General features: G+C 42.1%; 1 protein-coding gene across 3 annotated transcripts in view; it reads right to left on the bottom strand.

The window, feature by feature from the left end:
- Nucleotides 1-17585, bottom strand: part of SPEN (spen family transcriptional repressor) — a 92007-nt gene that overhangs the window by 42950 nt on the left and 31472 nt on the right. The window contains exon 1 of one of the 3 annotated variants that reach the window (XM_030805884.1): nucleotides 11982-12521. The exons of the other annotated variants lie outside the window; for them this stretch is intronic. The gene's annotated coding sequence lies outside the window, so the exon portion shown is untranslated. Of the gene's footprint in view, nucleotides 1-11981; nucleotides 12522-17585 lie in introns of those variants that run through there. 3 annotated transcript variants of the gene reach the window in all.

The following is a 17585-nucleotide window of genomic DNA, read 5'->3' as shown; positions in this document are numbered from 1 at the left end:
GCTAAATGAGATACACCAGCCATACCCAAAAAATATTGTATGATTCCATTTATAGGAGGTACCTGGAGTAGTCAACTTCATAAAGGCAGAAAGTAGAATGGCGGTTGCCAGGGGCTGGGGGAAAGGGAGAATTGGGAGTTATTGTTTAATGGGTATAGAGTTTCAGTTGAGGAAGATGAAAAAGTTCTGGAGATAGACGGTGGTGATGACTGCAAAATAATATCAATGTATTTAAGTGCCACTGAACATTTAAAAATGGTTAAAATGGTAAATTTTATTTTACACACACACAGACACACACACACACACACGATAAATTAAGAAGTAAAATACAAAGTTAGTGGTCACTCTCTTTGTTCCTCAGAAAAAGATAAGCGATTCCAAACCAGTCAAAGTAAGCTACCTGCTGCTTTTTGTCCACAATGCTCTGCTCAATCAAGGGGTCTCAAAACCTGTCTTTCCCAGGTAAACTTCCTCAGAGATGACATTAGGGGAATGAGTCAGACCTAACTGGTGATTGTGCAACTATTACAAACGAAACAGGGAAAGCATTGCAAGACTCGACTGTATAAATCAACAATGAAGCCCTTTAAAGCCAAAGTTATTGAAAAGTGATCTAAACTCTTTAAATTTAGGATATGTATTAAGAAAATGCTGTGTTGATACATTAAAAAGCAAAAATGCGGCCAGGTGCGGTGGCTCAAGCCTGTAATCCCAGCACTTTGGGAGGTCAAAGCAGGTGGATCACCTAAGGTCAGGAGTTTGAGACCATCCTGACCAATATGGTGAAACTCCGTCTCTACTAAAAAATACAAAAATTAGGCTGGGCGCGGTGGCCCACGCCTGTAATCCCAGCACTTTGAGAGGCCGAGGCTGGGGGGATCACATGAGGTTGGAAGTTTGAAGACCAGCCTGACCAACTTGGAGAAACTCTGTCTCTATTAAAAATACAAAATTAACCGGGTGTGGGGGCTGGCGCCTGTAGTCCCAGCTACTCGGGATTACAAGCAGGAGAATCGCTTGAACCCAGAAGGCGGAGGTTGCGGTTAGCCGAGACGGCGCCACTGCACTCCAGCCTGGGCAACAAGAGCGAAACTCCATCTCAAAAAAAAAAAAAAAAAAAAAAAAAAAAAAAATTAGCTGGGCGTGGTGGCGTACGCCTATAGTCCCAGCTACTCTAGGTTGCTGAGACAAGAGAATCGCTTGAACCCAGGAAGTGGAGGTTGCAGTGAGCCGAGATCGAACCACTGCACTCCAGCCTGGGCAACAGTGCGAGACTCCATCTCCAAAAAAAAAAAACAAACAAAAAAACAAAAAAAAAAGTTTTTATTATGTAACCAATATTTTAATTTCAACTTTGTTTGGTCTATCAGATTTCTCCGGTCATCAGAAACTACAAAGATTTCTAATGGGAAAAGAGCTGATATGATAATGATTAACTGAATTAGTAGAGTGAAACTGACAAAGGAGGAAAGCTTTCTCTTACTAGACAAAGCTGGAGGTGGAAAGAGAACCATAACCAACCACCAACACTAATTTTTCTTTTCTTTCAAGACAAGGTCTCGCTCTGTCATCTAGGCTGGAGTGCAGAGGTGCAGTCATGGCTCACTGCAGCCTCAACCTCCTGGGCTCAAGCAATCCTCCCACCTCAGCCTCCTAAGTAGCCAGGACCACAGGCATGCACCACCACACCAGGCTAACACTTAAAATTTCTTGTAGAGACAGGGTCTCACTATGTTGCCCAAGCTAGTAATTTTTCTTCTGACTACAATGACCCTTTATTGCTGATATAAACAACTAATAACATTTCCTAAAGATTACTTAGTACAAAATCTGGATCTCAGAAATTAACTTAAAGCTCTCCTACTACCCATCTAGACTCCACCTCTGAATATTTATAAACATCAAACAAATCTAAACCTTAGGCAGGTACTGGCTCCACTTAAGTAATAAATTAATCAATAGGTAAGATTTAGGCTTAACTAGATTTAGTGTTGATGGTCACTAAAGTGATGGTGAAGGCCGGGCACAGTGGCTCAATCCTGTAATCCCAGCACTTTGGGAGGCTGAGGAAGGTGGATAACCTGAGGTCAGGAGTTCGAGACCAGCCTGACCAATATAGTGAAACCACGTCTCTACAAAAAATACAAAAATTTGCCAAGAGTTGTGGCATGCGCCTGCAGTCCCAGATACGTGGGAGGCTGAGACAGGAGAATTGCTTGAATCTGGGAGGCGGAGATTGCAGTGAGCCAAGATCCCGCCACTGCACTCCAGCCTGGGTGACAGAGTGAGACTGTCTCAAAAAAAAAAAAAAAAGTGATGGTAAAATCAAACACAATAATCAGTTTTATTATTTCTCATCTATTCTCAAGTCCAATAGTTTACATAAATGAGAGGAAAAAATCATTAAAATACTGCATTTTATAAAAGTGCCTTATTTTGGCAGAAAATGCTGTTTAAAATTGTGCTTAAATATGCTTTATGTGGTTAGCACGCTCACAAAAGATTAAGTATAGGCCAGGTGTGGTGGCTCACGTCTGTAATCCCAGCACTTTGGGAGGCCAAGACAGCTGGATTGCCTGAGGTCAGGAGTTAGAGACTAGCCTGGCCAACATGGAGAAACCCCAACTCTATTAAAAATATAAAAAAAAATTAGCCGGGAACGGTGGCGCATGCCTGTAGTCCCAGCTACACAGGAGACTGAGCAGGAGAATCGCTTGAACCTGTGAGGCAGCGGTTGTAGTGAGCCAAGATCCTGCCACTGCACTCAGCCCTGGGCAACAGAATGATATTCTATCTCCAAAAAAAAAAAAAAAAAAAGTTAAGTATAAGTAATTATTTGGGATCCAATTACAGCAGTAGTTAATGTTTTAAAGTTTACTACTATCTTTTGGTAGAGTTAAGCAAAAGGATTATGTTAATAGTTGATCAACAGGGTATCTGGCAGATAATTAAAGCTTACCCAAAAATAATGAAGGAATATTATTCACCTTTATAAAGGAATGGAATTATGATACATGTGACAAGATAGATGAGCCTTGAAAATATTATGCTAAGTGAAATAAGCCAGACACAAAAGGACAAATGCTGTGTGGTTCCACGTATATGGGTACCTAGAGTTGTCAAGAATTCTTGGGGACAGAAAGCAGAATAGTAGTTAGCAGAGGCTAAGAGAGGGAGGAATGGGAATTATTGTTTAATGATAATGGATAGTGGTGATGGTCACACAATATGAATGTACTTAATGGCACAGAACTATACACTTAAAAATGGTTAAAATGAGGCCAGGCATGGGTGATTCACACCTATAATCCCAGCATTTTGGGAGGCTGAAGGAGAAGAATGACTTGAGCCCAGGAGTTTGAGACCAGCCTGGGCAACAGAGAGAGACACCATCTCTACAAAAGAAAAAAAAATTAAAAATTAGCTGGGCGTGTTGGTGCACGCCTATGGTCTCAGCTATGTGGGAGGGTAGCTTGAGCCCGTGAGGTTGAGGATGCAGTTAGGGGTGACTGCACCACTGCACTCCAGCCTGGGCAACAGAGAAATACCGTCTCAGAAAATAAACAAAAAATGATTAAGGTGGTAAATATTAGGCTGGGCACAGTGGCTCACACCTGTAATCCCAGCACTTTGGGAGACCAAGGCAGGCAGATCACCTGAGGTTGGGGGCTCAAGATCAGCCTGACCAACGTGGAGAAACCCTGTCTCTACTAAAAATACAAAATTAGCCAGGCATGGTGGCACATGCCTATATTCCCAGCTACTCAGGAGGCTGAGGCAGGAGAATCGCTTGAACCCGGGAAGCAGAGGTTGCAGTGAGCTGAGATTGCGCCACTGCACTCCAGCCTGGGCAACAAGAGCGAAACTCTGTCTCCAAAAAAAAAAAAAAAAAAGAAAAAAAAGGTAAATATTATGCTGTGTATATTTTACTACAATTTAAAAAAACTTTTTTGAAGCCTTCTAAGCTTTGGCATTAAAAATACAACATGGGCTGGGCGCGGTGGCTCATGCCTGTAACTCAGCATTTGGGAGGCCAAAGCAGGCAGATCAGGAGGTCAGATCGAGCCCAACCTGGCCAACATGGGAAACCCCGTCTCTACTAAAAATACAAAAATTAGCTGGGTGTAGTGGCGCGTGTCTGTAATCCCAGCTATTCTGGAGGCTGAGGCACAAGAATCGCTTGAACCCAGGAGGCGGAGGTTGCAGTGAGCCAGGGTCACATCACTGCACTCCAGCCTGGTGACAGAGCAAGACTCCATCTCAAAAAAAAAAAAACAAACAAAAAACAAAAAACCATAATATGGTAGTTTTAGGATCTACTGTCCTAATAATAGTAGCAAAAATGGAAAGAGGCTACTTTTTTGTTAATCTATTATTAATAATCATGTGACTTATTTTCGGGTGGGCTTTACTGGACCGTTCATACTCAGAAAACCCTGTACTCAAGTAACTCAAAGCAAAAAGCATCAAACATGCATGCTCCCTGAAAGCAGTAAGCAGATGTAACATGTCTGCCTAAGAACAAGAAATCCTTCCAACGTGGCAGCAGTCTTTATTTAAGAGACAAAAAAGATGAGAAAATTAAAACTGTCAAATACAATGGGATTTTCTCATTCCCTTAGTCACACAGTATTTAAAATCTGGTATGTCTTGTATGAAAAAACTAAAATGTTTCAGAAGGCACAGGCCAAGAAAGCACACAGATCAAGTATGTGTGTGTGAGTGTGTGTTTTAATTCCAAGTGGTCACATACAACTGATGTAGCCTTACCAAACCCACAAGCAAATCTGAAGTTTGAGGTTTTTGCCTTTTCTGTCGCCCAGGCTGGAGTGCAGTAGTGCAATCTTGGCTCACTGCAACCTCCATTTCCTGGGTTCAAGTGATTCTCAAGATTCAGCCACAAGTAGCTAGGATTACAGGTGCACGCCACCACACCCGACTAATTTTTGTCTTTTTAGTAGAGATGGGGTTTTGCCATGTTGACCAGGCTGATCTCAAACTCCTGGCCTCAAGTGATCCTCAAGCCTTAGCCTCCCCCAAAGTGCTGGGATTACAGGCAGGATCCACTGCAATGGGCTTCCTTTTTTTTTTTTTTTTTTTTTTTTTTTTTTTAAGAGACAGGGTCTCGCTCTGTCGCTCAGGCTTGAGCGTACTGGCCTTTTTTCAATTTAACTTTGATACTAATTACATCTCCTCTCTATCCAGAATGAAAAAGAAGTTTGCTATTTCCTGCTTCTGAACTCTCCATTAGGGCAGTTCCAATGACAAGGAGTTAGAAAGGCATCTAACGCCCTACCAGAAAGCCTAAGCCATCCACTATTTGGTATACTTTTTTGTTTATTTATAAATGACTACAAATTACTCAGTAAGAAACCTCAGGCTAAAGTTGTTCTGCTTAAATATAATTACTTCTTTGCAGTTTCTTCCAGTGACAGATACAAAGCTACAGTCCAAGATGGCTCCATACACCATGACACAGCATATTCAGGAAGCTAATCTGCCCCTCCCTACCACCACTGAAAATAACATATAAAGAATCACAGAACTCCTCCAGTTTGGGTTATACAAATGATGCCTAGAAGCAACACAGATGTGTATTATTTGTGTCTTCTAATTCTGACAACCGAATTCCAGTCTATTAGCACCAGTATGTAAACAGACATATTTTAAACCTCTATCAAAACTATTAGCCATCACTTAAAAATGATCATCAAAGTGTTTTTGTTGTTTTTTGTTTTGTTTTGTTTTGTTTTGTTTTGAGACAGAGTTTCACTCTTGTTGCCCAGGCTGGAATGCAATGGCACAATCTCAGCTCACTGCAACCTCCATTCCCGGGTTCAAACGAGTCTCCTGCCTCAGCCTCCTGAGTAGCTGGGATTACAGGTGCATGCCACCACGTCCAGCTGATTTTGTATTTTTAATAGAGATGGGGTTTCGCCATGCTGACCAGCCTGGTCTTGAACGCCTGACCTCAGGTGATTTGCCTGCCTCGGCCTCCTAAAAGTGCTGGAATTACAGACGTGAGCCACCGTGCCCTGCCAAAAGTTGTTTAAATTTCAAAAATAAATTTACTCTGGTTAAGATTATTTGATTTTCTTCTTGAGAAATTATTTAGGGGCTTTGATATTAACATATTTCTAAGCCTAGAACCTGGACTTTGAAATAAATAAATATTTCGGTTGAGCCGTTCCCTCAGCCACCCTGGAAACAAACATGCATTTTAGCCTGACCAACACTTAAAGTGTTGAAGATGGAATCTGGAAGTAGTTCAGTTTATATTTTAGGCATAACAGTCCCAAGAGGCTTTTCTATTAACCCATCATTTCCAAGAGAATAGAAAGGTTTGGGGAATTTAAAAAAAGAAAAATAAGAAACTCTATTTGTCTTTAAACAAAATGAAAAGCACTAAATTGATACACAAATTATTTCGTGACATTACAGCTTAATAGAGCTTGCTTCTAAAGAGCACTGTCCAGTAGAAATATAAGCCACAAAATTTTAATTTTCAAACAGTCATATTTTAAAAAGTAAAAAGAAGAGCCAGGTGCAGTGGCTCATGCCTGTAATCCCAGCACTCTGGGAGGCCGAGGTGGGCGGATCATGAGGTCAGGGGATCGAGACCACCCTGGCTAACAAGGTGAAACCCCATCTCTACTAAAAATACAAAAAGAAAATTAGCTGGGCGTGGTGGCAGGTGCCTACAGTCCCAGCTACTCGGGAGGCTGAGGCAGGAGAATGACGTGCACCCAGGAGGCGGAGCTTGCAGTGAGCCGAGATTGCGCCACTGCACTCCAGCCTGGCCACTGCACTCTAGCCTGGGCTACAGAGCAAGACTCCATCTCAAAAAAAAAAAAGGTAAAAAGAAACAGATGTAATTAATGTAGTAATATGCTTTATTTAACCTAATATATTCAAAATATCATTTGAACATGTAGCCAACATAAATAAGCTTTTTTTTTTTTAACCAAGTCTCCAGAGCTTGGTGTGTGTATTTTTAAACAGTTCTACTGAGATATATGTGAGTTTATCAACATGACACCATGACATTAGTTTTTCTTAATGGTTTTTATATTAGCCCAGGCTCATGCATGTAATCCCAGTGCTTTGGGAGTCCAAGGCACGAGGATCACTTGAGGTCATGAGTCCTAGACCAGCCTGGGCAACATAGTAAGACCCTATCTCTTAAAAACAAAAAAACAAAAAACAAAAAATTTAGCTAAGTGTGGTGGCATGTCTATAGTGTTGGCTACTTAGGAGGCTGAGGTGAGGGGGATTCCCTTGAGCCCAGGAGTTCAAGGTTGCAGTGAGCCATGATTACACCATCACTCCAGCCAGGGTGACAGAGCAAGACTGTCTCTTAAAAAAAATTTTTTTTCATAGCAATTATTTCCAAATGTGCTAAACCTCTAAGTGTTAGCTCCTGTAAACGTAATTTCTTTGTTAAAACCCACACACATATATTTCTGGGCTACGCTTAAGCATTACAAAGGCCTACCATTTTCTCCTGAAGGATGATGTGCTGGTTTATTAGGGAGGTTTTGTTTCTAGCTAGGATATCCAGTACTGTAGCCACTAGTCACATGTGGCTATTGAGTACTTGAAATGTGGCTGTTCAGTGCACCAGTACTGATCAATGCTATAACATGGATAAACTGCAAAAGCATACTAAGTGAAAGAAGCCAGTCACAAAAGACTGCAATATGGTATGATTTTCCTTCTATTAAATGTCCAGAATAGGTAAATCTATAGAGACAGATTAGTAGTTGCCTTGGGCTGGAGGAGAAAAAGAATGGGGAGTAACTGCTAACGGGTATGACGTTTCTTCTCCGGGGTCATGAAAATGCACTAGTTTCATTATGGTGATGGTTGCAAAATTCTGTAAATGTATTAAAAAGCACTAACTGTCCACTTTTAAATGGGTGAATTTTATAGCGGAAGTTGCAGGGAGCAGAGATTGCACTCCAGCCTGGGAAGCAGAGCAAGACCCAGTCTTAAAAAAAAAAACAAAACCTGAGTCAAAATCTAAAAATGTCAACCAGGCCGGGCACAGTGGCTCATGCCTGTAATCCCAGCACTTTGGGAGGTCGGGGTGGGCGGATCATAAGGTCAAGAATTCGAGACCAGCCTGGCCAACATGGTGAAACTCAGTCTCTACTAAGAATACAAAAATTAGCTGGGTATGGTGGTGCGTGCCTGTAATCCCAGCTACTTGGGAGGCTGAGGCAGGAAAATCGCTCGAACCCGGCAGGCAGAGGTTGCAGTGAGCCTAGATTGCATAAAAAATAAAAATAAAAATGTCAACCTGATTTTATTGAACTGTATATAATGTGTTCCCACCTATTTGTAAGAAAATGTTTTACTGCCCTCATCTTAGCATGTATTTCTAATCTACATCTCTTCCATACCAAATGAAAGATTTAGAGGATGAGTGAAATTCTTAGAAACGAACTCTACAAAGACATTTTTAAAGCTATTTCACTTACTGTTTTGTCTACCTGGACATAGGAAGCTTATTTACAGTACAAAGCGGATTTGGAAAGATGTTCTATAGGCCGAGCGCGGTGGCTCATGCCTGTAATCCCAGCACTTTGCGAGGCCGAGGCGGGCGGATCACCTGAGGTCGGGAGTTTGAGACCAGCCTGGCCAGCATGGTGAAACCCCATCTCTACTGAAAAATACAAAAATTAGTCAGGCATGGTGGCAGGCACGTGCAATCCCAGCTACTCAGGAAGCTGAGGCAGAAGAATCACTTGAACCCGGGAGACGGACGGAGATTGTAGTGAGCGAAGATCGCGCCATTGCTCTTCAGCCTGGGCAACAGAGTGAGACTCCGTCTCAAATAATGGAAAAAAACAAAAAGGTGTTCTATAGAGATACCACAATTTCTAGCACCAGTAAACTCCAGTAGCATATAACTTAATGAATAACTAATAAGTAAGTAAATGACCAGAGAGTGCTCTTTCCATTTTCTCACACAGGAATGGACAGCAAGACTACCCTTTAAAGGCAATTCAGTTTGTACTGTAAGACACAGATTGATAGGAGGGTGCTTGTATAAAGAATAAAACCTCAGCTAATTCTGAACTTCAGGAAATGCTAATGTTGGCCAGGAAATGCTAATGTTGGCCAGGCACAGTGGCTCACGCCCGTAATCCCAGCACTTTGGGAGGTCGAGGCGGGCCGATCACTGGAGGTCAGGAGTTCGACACCGGTCTGACCAACATGGTGAAACCCCATCTCTACTAAAAATACAAAAATTAGTTGGGTGTGGTAGCACACGCCTGTAATCCCAGCTACTCAGGAGGCTGAGGCAGGAGAACTGCTTGAACCTGGGAGGCGGAGGTTGCAGTGAGGCAAGATCACGCCATTGCACTCCAGCCTGGGTGATAAAAGCAAAAAACCCTGTCCCAAAAAAATAAAAAGAAAAGAAAGAAAGAAAATGCTAATGTTTATTTTAAAATGAGAATTGCTACATTTTCCTTAATTTCTGGACATGCATGATTCCTTGTTTGGGGCAAGGTAAATTTGTGCCTTGGCTTCTAAGAATGACCATAGAGAACTTCCAAGTACAAACACCCCAAAAGAGATATAAGAAAAGAACAAGATCACCTAAACTGCAATGAGTAAAGTTTTACCGTAAGTAAAAATGATTGGCCGGGCGCAGTGGTTCATGCCTGTAATCCCAGCACTTTGGGAGGCCGAGGCAGGTGGATCACCTAAGGTCAGGAGTTCAAGACCAACCAACCAACATGGCAAAACCCTGTCTCTACTAAAAATACAAAATTAGCTGGGCATGGTGGCGCATGTTTGTAATCTCAGCTACTCTGAAGACTGAGGCAGGAGAATCACTTGAACCCGGGAGGTGGAGGTCGCAGTGAGCCGAGATCGCACCATTGTACTCCAGCCTGGGCACCAAGAGCAAAACACCGTCTCAAAAAAAAAAAAAAGAGTTTACATACTTTGGCTGGGTGTGGTAGCTCATCATGCCTATAATCCCCGCACTTTGGGAGGCCAAGCTGGGCGGATCACCTGAGGTCAGGAGTTCAAGACCAGCCTGACCAATATGGCGAAACCCCGTCTCTACTAAAAATACAAAAATTAGCCAGGTGTGGTGACGTGCACCTGTAATCCCAGCTACTAGGGAGGCTGAGGCAGGAGAACCACTTGAACCTGGGAGGTGGAGGTTGCAGTGAACCGAGATCATGCTACTGCACTCCCGCCTGGGCAACAGAGCAAGACTCTTGCCTCAAAAAAAAAAAAAAATTAAAAAAAAAAAAAGAGTTTACATACTTTGCTTCCAAGTCAAACAAATACAATTTGACATGGCAGTTTTTATTTTTAAATTTGTTGTTTTCAGGAGGCTGAGGCAAGAGAATCACTTGAACCCAGGAGGTGGAGGTTGCAGTGAGCTGAGACAGCACCACTGCACTCCAGCCTGTGTGACAGAGGGAGACTCCATCTCAAAAAAAAAAAGATAAATAAATAAAATAAAACTTGTTATTTAGAACTTTAATCTGCCTAATTACTTATTATTTTTAATTTTGGGGTTTTTATTGAGACGGAGTGTCCCTCGGTTACCCAAGCTGAAGTGCAGTGGTGCAATCTTGGCTCACTGCAACCTCTGCCTCCAGGGCTCAAGCGATTCTCCTGCCTCCGCCTCCTGAGCAGCTGGGATTATAGGTGCCCACCATACCACCACGCCCAGTTAATTTTTTTATTTTTTTCGTAGAGACAGGGTTTCACCATGTTGGCCAGGTTGGTCTTGAACTCCTGACCTCAAGTGATCCACCCGCCTCAGCCTCCCAAAGTGCTGGGATTACAGGTGTGAGCCACCATACCTGGAGGACTTGTTTTTTTTTTTAAGAGATGAGGTCTCGCTATGTCTCAAACACCAGGCCTCCGGCAATCCTCCCATATCAACTTCCAGAGTAGCTACAGGCACATACCATCACACCAGGCTTGACTTTTTGATTTTTAGCAACATTAAAAATTTTTTTCGGCCAGGTGCAGTGGTTCACGCCTGTAATCCCAGCACTTTGGGAGGCTGAGGCAGGCGGATCACGGGGTCAGGAGATCGAGACCAGGAGATCCAGACCATCCTGGCTAACACGGTGAAACCCTGTCTCTACTAAAAATACAAAAAATTAGCCGGCCGTGGTGGCGGGCGCTTGTGGTCCCAGCTACTCAGGAGGCTGAGGCAGGCCAATGGCGTGAACCCGGGAGGCAGAGCTTGCAGTGAGCTGAGATCGTGCCACTGCGCTCCAGCCTGGGTGACAGAGCAAGACCCCATCTCAAAAAAAAAAAAAAAAAATCAGGCCAGGCACAGCTCACACCTATAATCCCAGCACTTTGGGAGGCAAAGGCAAGTGGATAGCTTGAGCCTAGGAGTTCAAGACCAGCCTGGACAACACAGTGAGACCCCATCTCTACAAAAAATACAAAAATTAGCCCAGCGTGGTGGTGTGTGCCTGTAATCCCAGCTACTTGGGAGGTTCCGGTGCAATGATAGCTTGAGCCCAGGAAGTCAAGGCTGCAATATGCTGAGATTACCACTGCACTCCAGCCTGGGCAACAGAGCAAGAACCTGTCTCAAAAATCAATCAATCATTCAGAGTAAATTAAAACCCACAAGACATCATGTCATGTCACAACTTTGCCACCAAAACCTATTTTAATTCCTTCCACCTAAGAAACCAAAATAAAAAACCCCAGTACAACCTAATTGGTAAAAATGAGAAGGGGTGAGAGGGACAGTTCTTTATTTCAAATGGACTAATCTAACTACATAAGCAACGCTCCTGGGGACTTTGGTAATAAACTCCTTGTCACCAAATGCTGACCATGTTGTGATGTGGCCAAGCACTGGCAGTACAGAACCAGTGTTACAGAAGCCGTAGCTTCTAAAAGGTAGAAGACTAAAAGTTACCATTAAAGCAAGGGTTAATAACAGAAAGATGTATTAAAAATAGAGTTCATACCAGCTTGCAGTCGGGCGTTCACCCTGGCTAGATCTGAAATCCTCCTCTCCAGGAACACTAAGGCACAGCCGTCCTGCCCCTCCCACCACCTGGCCCAGTCACCACGCAGCAGCCGGGTCCCTGCGTCCCGCCCCTGGATTGAGGGCTGTGCAGAAACTCTGGCAAAACAAGGAAGCCTCCGGGAGGTGGCAAGCAGCCAACTCAAACTGGATGGTTCCAGTTCAGGCTGGTTCGAGTCACAAACAACAGTTCCTATTTTCCCCCATAATATTCAGACGCAGGGGCTGCCCGGATGAGCGCTTCTCAGCTGCTCCCAGAGCTAAGGCTACCTGGTTCTCATTCCTCTGCAGTCAAGCATCCTAATTAAAAGCAAGGTTCCCACTTCAGCAATATGGGTCAGCCCAGCACTTGTTTCCAAAATGGAATGCCTATTCTGTACAAGACCCTGCAGCTGACAACACCTACACATCTTAAAAAAAAAAAACTTTACTAAAATGCTGTATTTGACCAAAAAAGGAAATCCAGAAAGGAAACAGACCTATTTACAGGTATCCATCATGAGAACTATGCCTACCAGAACAATTAAGTAAGTACTCTTCCATGTTCCATATTTAGCACAAAAAAGGCTTGGCTGGCTAATATGACCCCCTAAAACAGAAGGTTGTGTGTTGCTCATTGTGCAATAACAAACAATGCAAGCAATACAGCAGCCAAAAAAAATAATGTGTTTCCAAAATGTGGGCTCTTCAGTGACCTCTGCAGTTTGTCTGCCACTGATGGGAAAAAAAAGGTTTTTTTTGGTGTATTTCTCGTCCAAAGCACACACCGCTGAACATTTATTCCATGCTGCTAAACAGTACCAAAATAGCATTAAGCAGGCAACAAGCAAATGCTTATTCTTTTGTAAAGTATTTAAGAGAGCCACTCAAAATGAGGCAAGACCTAATGTTTCTCAGGTATTACAGACACTAATATGCCTGCTGTTCTCTTTTTTTTTCCCTAACCCTTCCAAGTAGGTAACTTTTTAAAGAATTTAGATACACGTATTTTAAGGAAAGAGCATACTTAATCATACACAGTCAATAAAACCATTAATTGGCTCTTATAGGAGTCCATCACAAAGAATAATTATAAACGTCAAGACAGAAACTCCACGTACACTTCCTCTTGTATGCTTAAAAAGAAACTTCATGTAACAGTTGGAAAGGTCCAAAGCAATGAATATGTTTTATTCATAACACTAATTTTCAGCGAGAAATTCTCCCTTTTGAAACCTCTGGACGATCTAAAAAAGTAATAATGAAGCAGAACAAACTAATTAAAATCAAAGGATGGGCTGGGCGTGGTGGCTCACGCCTGGGCAACAGAGCGAGACTCCATCTCGAAAAAAAAAAAAAGAATCACAAAGCTACAAAACAAAATTATATCTACCACTGAATCCAGAAATTATTTGCCTATTATTATAGGTAACTTCTGATAATAAATCAGACAAATTTCTTTCTATGATCATCACCGAAAAATGATCACTAATTATTAATTTGTTTAATACTTTAAAACACTGACTTTTAGGCCAGGCTCAGTGGCTCATGCCTGTAATCCCAGCACTTTGGGAGGCTGAGGTAGGTATTCACTTGAGGCCAGGAATTTGAGACTAGCCTGGTCAACATGATGAAACCCCATCTTCACTAAAAAATACAAAAATTAGCTGGTGGCACAACCTGTAATCCAGCTACTAGGGAGGCTGAGGCAGGAGAATCACTTGAACCTGGGAGGCAGAGGTTGCAGTGAGTTTAGATTGCACCACTGCACTCCAGCCCGGTGATGAAGACTCTGCCTTTAAAAAAAAAAAACAAGAAAGAAAAACAAAAACAAAAGGAAAAGGAAAAGGAAAGGAACTGACTTTTACCTCATATATATTTTAAAACCGCTGCTACGTCTGGCAGTTCCCAGCACATGCCACGTATCGTAACAAACTATACAGCCAGGTAATAAAATTAGCATTCCTTCTCCCAATTAACACCTGAATGCACATATCTGTTTTTAAAAAGAGAGAAATGGAAGGTACACTGTCACTTTGATACATACGATGCCACCATTCTTAATGGTTTTCCTCACCTTTATAGCCTCATCCACATTCTTTCACAAGACTACAAAAATGACAGCATTTTTGAAAAATTTTCTACTTGAACTTGGAAGAAAATAATTTCTCCTAACTAAAATAAGTTAACTGCAAAATCTCCTCAAGAAAAGACAAAAGGATATGTGAGTAAAATTCCCCCTCTAGGAAAGAAACTATAATCTATAATATCTAAATTGTTCATGATTTGCAGATTTGGTCTTTACAGAAAAAAATGCTTATTAGACTACAGACTTTCAGGCTTTTTTAAGTTAAAAGGATCATATTCCTTTTTATAACCTTATATCTGCTGTTAAAATCCAGAATTCATTAAATATTCTAATTACTGTTAACCCATAAAACAAGCTGAGCGCTGTGGCTCATGCCTGTAATGCCAGCACTTTGGGAGGCCGAAGCAGGCAGATCACAAGGTCAGGAGATCGAGACCATCCTGGCTAACATGATGAAACTCCCATCTCTACTAAAAATACAAGAAATTATCCGGGCGGGGTGGCGGGCCCCTGTAGGCCCAGCTACTCGGGAGGCTGAGGCAAGAGAATGGCGTGAACACGGGAGGCGGAGCTTGCAGTGAGTCGAGATCGCACCACTGCACTCCAGTCTGGGCGATAAAACAAGACTGTCTCCAAAAAAAAAAAAAAAAAAAAAAGAATCTTAAATTGTCTAACAGGAAAAAAAGTAATAGGGTTATAGACAACTTTTGATATACTTTACTCAGTATATGTAATTTAAAAAATATATACAGACAGGTTGTGCAAAGAATACTATCAGTAATAAGAAATACTTTCATTTCCCTTTCAATTAAAAAGTAAATTGTTGTAGGCCAGGCACAGTGGCTCACACCTGTAATCCTATTAGCCAAAAAATTAGCCAGATGTGGTGGCGCACGCCTGTAGTCCCAGCTACTTCGGAGGCTGAGGCATGAGAGTTGCTCCACCTGGGAGGTGGAGGTTGCAGTGAGGTGAGATCACACCACTGCACTCTAGCCTAGGCAACAGCACAAGACTCTGTCTCAAAAAAAAGAAAAAAAGTAAATCATTCTAATGCAAAGTTAACACATTGGAGAAGAGACAGACATAAGACTTTCCGTATCTTAACATGGCATAAGAGCTGAGAAGTCTGGTTACTTGAAGTTCTATATGCTTTCCTTGTTACTTTAAATAAACAACACAAAGGCTTTCACATGTCTGCTTCCCCGCCCAGGAACTGTGTATGTGTGTTTCTTTCCCCCATTCCTGTTCCCAAGCTTCTCCCTTATCTCTTCTAGCTTATGACAATGCAAAAGAAATTTTAATAATGTAACAACTATACAATGAAAATGTGAGAAATACACTTTTTAAAAATCAGCTCATTCTAATTTTTAAAATCTATTTAAGAAGAAAGCTTGCTCTAAAATTCCAATTTCTGGTGGGTGCAGTGACCTTGTCACCCATCGCCTCCTTTCCCCTCTCTCTTCTGGGAAGAAGGGGGTTTCCTGCTGAGGAGGGAAGGGAAACTTCATCCTAGCCCCATGACTCAGATTTGGTTGGACCCTGGGGGAACCAGGAGCCCCAGGGGGGCTGTGACCTGTGATGCTGCCAAGCAGAGCCATGAAGGCCTACCAACCTACTCTTCTGCCATCACTCTGAAACTTGTGCATTACCCAACACCTGCCAGCCCTCTAGGCTGTGCCTTTCATCATAGTACAGGTGTGTCCCATTGTATATGCCCAGTATGCATTAGCTGTCCACACCAATCTAGTTAGTACCTGTACATTCCTTGGCTCATGGCAAATAAGAATTTTTTTTTTTTTTTTGAAATGGAGTCTTGCTCTGTTGCCCAGGCTGGAGTGCAGTGGTACGACCTTGGCTCACTGCAACCTCCATCTCCCAGGTTCAAGCGATTCTCGCACCTCAGCCACCAGAGTAGCTGGGATTACAGGCGCCCGCCACTACACCTGGCTAATTTTTGTATTTTTAGTAGAGATGGGGTTTCACCATCTTGGCCAGGCTGATTTTGAACTCCTGACCTCATGATCTACCCGCCTCAAACTCCCAACGTGCTGGGATTACAGGTGTGAGCCACTGCACCTGGCCTAAAGGAAATTCTTACAACTTGATGGTGGGGGGGGAATCCAATAATAGGGAACTATAGAAATAAAGTATGTTCAACTTCAATCAAGGGATTTTAAAATAAATGCTTCTGTGGAATTTATGCATTTAAAATGTTCTGTTGAAAGGAAATGTGGCTCAATAAACAGCCATGACAGAGAAACAAAAAGACGTCAAGCAGTACATAGCAGCACATGAAGTCATGAAGGCCCAGTTCTCACCCATTAAATACTGTAAATGGTTTTGCAGAAACAGTAGATGTATTATTTATAAGGACTTCACAACTAGACTGCCATTAATCCCATGTCTACTCATTTGAAATACCCCACTAGCAATCTGTTCATCAAAACTGTAACTATTAATAAGGATGGAGGGTGATTAATTTCCCCATCAGTCATGGAGACAGAAGACAAACTTGTTTCCATAGGTAAAACCAAGCTATATTTTGTCCACTATATGAGTGCTAACTTTAAACATCTTTAAAGGACTTTTAAGAATGTCACAGTTTCACAAGTTTTAAAGATCACAAGAAATAATGTATTTCTTCCAAAAGGAAAACAACATTCTGAATCTCATAACATCTCAAAATATTACACTTTGAATTCAATATAATTAAAGAGGAAAAGAGAACATCTGATAAAAGAGAATAATGGGTAAACTCTGAACACCAGAGGATTATTATTTCTGTACACTTGCATCAATCACAATTTAAATGACAAAAACTTTCAGCTATCTACATCAATTTTGCTTTATTCTTCATGTTAACTAAGAACTGTATCTAAGTATTTCAACTACTTATTGGACATGTATTCTGAGAAAGGCAATATATGAGGTTCTGTGATATGCATTCAGGCCACTCAGTCTTGTCCTTTCATATCACCAGAAAGTTCATTCTGCTTTTTACACATCAGGATAATCTGATTCTTAATACAATGTCTCTCCCACCTGTTCCAAATTTTCCTTCTCTGAGGTACCAAGAGTAGGAAAAACAGAGATTATGGGTAAGTCACTAGTTGCCTTTCTAAAGCAGAGATCTCAACAAGCTATCTCCTTTCTTACATCTTTTAATGGCCCTCTCTGCATACAGAATAAAACCCAAAAGTTGGGCATGGTGGCTCACACCTGTAATCCTAGCACTTGGGAGGCAGAGGAGGGAAGATCGCTTGAAGCCAGGAGCTCGAGACCAGCCTGGACAACAAAGTGAGACTTCATCTCTACGAAAAATTTAAAAATTAGCAAGGTATGAGTGATGTGCACCTATAATCCCAGCTACTCAGGAGACTGAAGCAGGAGGATGGTTTGAGCCCAGGAGCTATGACTGTACCACTGCACTCCAGCAGCCTGGGTAACAGAGCAGGATCTTGTCTCTTAAAAAAAAAA

This window comes from Nomascus leucogenys, chromosome 24 (genome assembly GCF_006542625.1).
Source record: "Nomascus leucogenys isolate Asia chromosome 24, Asia_NLE_v1, whole genome shotgun sequence".
Taxonomy (NCBI): Eukaryota; Metazoa; Chordata; class Mammalia; order Primates; family Hylobatidae; genus Nomascus; species Nomascus leucogenys.
This window is presented reverse-complemented; position numbering and strand designations above follow the sequence as displayed.